The 4,966-nt window shown below is 45.4% G+C and overlaps 1 protein-coding gene across 11 annotated transcripts in view; it reads right to left on the bottom strand.

Moving 5' to 3' along the window:
• The window catches only part of GARNL3 (GTPase activating Rap/RanGAP domain like 3), a 190,340-nt gene that overhangs the window by 1,143 nt on the left and 184,231 nt on the right, over positions 1–4,966 (bottom strand). The gene's annotated exons all lie outside the window — the stretch shown is intronic.

The following is a 4,966-nucleotide window of genomic DNA, read 5'->3' as shown; positions in this document are numbered from 1 at the left end:
CTGGGGAAAAAAGAGAAACAGCGGTTAGATGACTGCAGCTCGGAGCACTTGTCTCTAGCCGGCCGCTCACAATGAAGGCGACTTATTGCTAAGAGACCAGCCAGCAATTTTATTGCCATGTTACTCCTGCACTAGTGTGGAAGGGACCGGAGTCACTCGCACACCCCTCCATAATCCTGGGCCCGTGTAGAGTCTCTACAAGCATAACACCAGGTACCCACTGCCTGGCTGGGTGTGGGCATGGCCTTCCATGACTCTTCTCACAAGTGTTAATATAATTTGTAATAAATTTGGCCCTTGGTGCATGAATAAACTCAGAAAATTTTCTTTTACAGTCCAAAATTGTACAGACGCTTCAGTCTTTATATCAGACGGCATGTGATCTACAGGGAAGTGGTCAGCGGGTGGATGCTGTATCCAGTATGAACTGTGAAAGTGAATGGAAAGTAAGGCAAATGCCATACATGAGTGAAAAGCAGAATAAGTGTCACAGAAAAACAGACCAAAGTGCATATGACCCAGGAACAGGATCCGCGCCATGAACGGTATCCACCGCTACTGATGAGCGCCACTAATAAGGGATATGGTGAAGGGGCGCTACCAGGAGTGCCATGGCCACCAGTAGGAATGAGACAGTAAGCCATGCCTCCTTTGGTATCGGTCATCGAACTTCTCAGTCAGCGTGTGCCCGGCGGGCTCGTCAGCTGATCTGAATGCATTCTGTTATGATCCGGTGACCTTGGAGCCGCATGAGACGTTCTCTGGAGTAGGTGGTACCTGTACTGACCGCAAACCCTAAACTGACACCGCAACTAGAAGTAGCCGTGGGGTGTACCTAACACGTCCTAGACACCTCGACACAGCCGGAGGACTAAATACCCCTATAGATGGAAATGGGAATTCTATCTTGCCTCAGAGCAGAACCCCAAAGGATAGGCAGCCCCCCACAAATATTGACTGTGAGTATAAGAGGAAAGACACACGCAGGCAGAAAACAGGATTTAGCAAAAGAGGCACTTCTAGCTAAATAGAAAAAGGATAGGACAGAATTCTAAGCGGTCTGTATTAAAACCCTAAAAATATCCACAGCAAATAATACAAATATTCTACATCTAACTAAAGACATAGAATGTATATCTGCATCTCCAGAGAATCCAGCATGACTGAAAAATCCAAACCAAGTCTAAGCTGGACAAAAACACAATGAATTGCACTGAATAGTAAAGCACACTGCATGTGTGCTGCAGAGACAAAAAACCAGACACTTATCTTAGCTGAATTGACAGCAGGGCATGAGGAGCCAGACAGAGATGCAATCCCTCCAAGAACAATGGACAACTGGCAAGGACTAATGGATCCTGCACACCTAAATACCTAGTAGAGCTGCAATCAACAGAAACACCTGCCCTGGATTACAACCCAGAGACAACTGCACTACCACCAACAACCACAGGAGGGAGCCCAAGAATAGAATTCACAACAGCATTCCATTGGTTGTCACGGGAATCGAAACGCAGGAGGCTGGATGGTAATGAGACACAGTAAAGTAGTGGTATTGAATCAGTAGGGCAGTAAGGACGTGGTAATTGTATCTGGCTCTAAAAGAGGAATACATTAGTGAGCATATTGATAATAAAATATTAGAACATATAAATTCTATTACAGAGTAATTCATCACCATATCAGCTGTCCGTGCACTGCAAGGACAATGGAAAAGGGGGTTTAAGATATAGCTAACATTTCCATAAATAATTGAAGACCATAGCCCCCGTTTAGACCCTTTGGAGACGAGGATTGCAATTTGTGAATCCAAAAGGCTTCTCGGAGGCATATATGATCACCCCCATCGGGAACAGTGATCCGTTCTATTACCTAAAATAACAATTGGGAGGTGGTATGTCCTGGATTAATAAAATAAGGTAAAGGTAATGGTACATTTTTACATCGGATAGTAGACTTATGTTTTGATATTCAATCTTTTATTGGTTGGGTGGTCTCTCCTATATAGAGAAGACCACATGGACATTTTATTAAAGAAGTGGTCCACTACATTGTATAAATGCCCCAAGTTTTTGTAAATACCTTCTACTGCAATATGTGCCTGTGAGTGGCGCTATCGCTGCTCCCTCAGTCTGCATCACATGATGCTGATGTCACGTCAACTTCCTGATCTCCTGGATTCACCCAGGCGTGACCCAGTCCCAAACCCCCCTGATGGACTGGGCTGTGGGCGGCGATTCACCACACGTCACTGTCCAGTATCCAGAACGCACTTGCGGCAAATGAAAGCAGGTGACAGAGGGAAAGAGCACACAAAACGCTGACACCGAATCTCTTGATTACTAACAATTTTTTTCTAACTCGCTGAAATTGAGATTGGGGTATGCATCATTTCATTGCTAGAGGATAAAGACTGTCGAAGTGAAGAACACCAGTACAGTCAGTAGGTTTGATGTACAGATTTGTGGTTAACTGACCTAGATTATCTTGGAGTTCCATAGTATCTATAAAATTGATATACTGTGTGTATCCTTGGATGTAGAGTAAAGTAGAGAAGGCCAAGACAAGTCGAGAATGGAAAGAATTCGTCGAGGGACTCGGACAGCCCCCATATGCAAAATATGTCATGAATGTAACGTTTCCCCACTATCAAATGTTGTTGGAAAAGAGAATTTGAATAAATTAGTTCAGCCACAAATGGATCCTATGGTCATTGAATTTTGTATAGAGTTACTAACTTTGGTTCTTACTAAAAGTAATTTTTAGTTTCAGTTTTCATTTTATTTACAAACACAGGGGACTGCAATGGGCTCGAATATGACCCCCATATACAAACATTACATTGGTGACATCTTGCATATGGAGGGGGGTGTCTGTCTGATTTCCTTGATGAATTGTTTTCCATTCTTGACGCGTCTTGGCCTGGTTTAGGTTTCTCTATATCCAAGGATACTCACAGTATCATTTTTTGGGGGGATACTAAGGTACTCAAAGACATTCTAGGTCAGTTAACCACAGATCTTTACATTAAATCTATTGACTAAATCTTTTTAACTTCCAACACTCTTCACCCTCTAGCGATGAAACGATGCATACCCCAATCTCATTGGGTTAAAAAGATAGTTCGTAATCAAGAGATTCAGTCTCAAAGTTTTGTTGAAATGCATCAAGGATTTAGCGAGAGACTCCCCTCCCAGTACATTACAGCATTCCCCTAACACAGGGGTCCCCAACCTTTCTTATCTTGAGAGCCACATTCCGCTATGAAAGTTGGTCGAGAGCCACAATGCAGATAGTCATAGAAAAACCTAGAGAAGGCACAAATAACATGTAGATTTTCGCTTTCACTCTATCCTTATGTATTTTACATTATTGTTATGCAAACTGAACTCTAGTGCCACCTATTGGTAGTAGCAATCTTAAAAGTCAATACCCTTTAACAGTCCCATAAGATGCTTCATATATTATTGGCCCCATATACTGCTCCACATGGAATTGGCCCCATATACTGCTCCACATGGAATTGGCCCCACATACTGCTCCACATGGAATTGGCCCCATATACTGCTCCATATGGAATTGGCCCCATGAGATGCTCCCTATACAATTGGCCCCATAAGATGCTCCCTATAGAATTGGCCCCATAAGATGCTCCATATTAAATTGGCCCCATAAGATGTTCCATATTAAATTGGCCCCATAAGATGCTCCCTATATTACTGGCCCCATAGGATGCTCCCTATATTACTGGCCCCATAGGATGCTCCCTATATCACTGGCCCCATAAGATGCTCCCTATATTACTGGCCCCATAGGATGCTCCCTATATTACTGGCCCCATATATTGCTCCAAATAAAAAAAAAATAATTAAATACCTCTCGTTGCTTGACGCTGCTCTGCTCTGGACTCCTCACCGTCGGCGTCTTCCTGCTCTGTGCTGTGATTGCTCAGGCAGAGGGCGCACACTGGTGACATCATCGCGCCCTCTGACCTGAACGTCACAGTCAGAGGATGGAAGACGCTGCAGCGCTGGAACCGGGAGAGGTAAGTATCGCAAGTGCCGGGGCCCGGAGCAGGCGGGGGGTCCACTCACGGGGGCCTGTAGAAAAGCCGCGGAGACACCATCACGTGTTTCTCAACGCAAGCAATGAATAGCCAGGTCTTTCACCGGGAAGGAACAACCACGGGAAGGGCAGCATCCAATAAAGGAAAACCACCTATGCCAAAACATGGTATCCATCCACAGACAGCTGTTTTGGGGTATTTGCCCCTCATCAGTGTGGAGTAGGAAACTGGCTATTCGGAGCAGTGCCTAGTGAAAAGACTATAAACATAAGGATGAATGACCTCGTGGAGATCAAAACATCCAACACCGCGGAGACACCATCACGTGTTTCTCAACGCAGTGATCCAGAACACTGCCCCCATCCCTAAAGGGAAATATGCAAATGCATGTAGAAACAGCTGTCTGTGGATGGATACCATGTTTTGGCATAGGTGGTTTTCCTTTATTGGATGCTGCCCTTCCCGTGGTTGTTCCTTCCCGGTGAAAGACCTGGCTATTCATTGCTTGCGTTGAGAAACACGTGATGGTGTCTCTGCGGCTTTTCTACATGCATTTGCATATTTACCTTTAGGGATGGGGGCAGTGTTCTGGATCACTGCCTTGAGAAACACGTGATGGTGTCTCCGTGGCTTTTCTACATGCATTTGCATATTTCCCTTTAGGGATGGGGACAGTGTTCTGGATCACTGCGTTGAGAAACACGTGATGGTGTCTCCGCGGTGTTGGATGTTTTGATCTCCCCGAGGTCATTCATCCTTATGTTTATACACTAACGGGGGCCAGCACCATAGCACGCCAGTGTCCCTGACGGCGAGGGGGCCCCCTGCCTGCTCAGGCCCCTGGCACTTGCCCGGGTGCTGACGCCTGCCCTGGGTGGGTATTACAGGCAGTGGGGCGGC

The sequence above is a fragment of the Ranitomeya variabilis genome, chromosome 2, assembly GCF_051348905.1.
Source record: "Ranitomeya variabilis isolate aRanVar5 chromosome 2, aRanVar5.hap1, whole genome shotgun sequence".
In the NCBI taxonomy this organism is placed as follows: Eukaryota; Metazoa; Chordata; class Amphibia; order Anura; family Dendrobatidae; genus Ranitomeya; species Ranitomeya variabilis.
The sequence above is the reverse complement of the archived record's forward strand: the minus strand, read 5'-3'. Positions and strand labels throughout refer to the sequence as shown.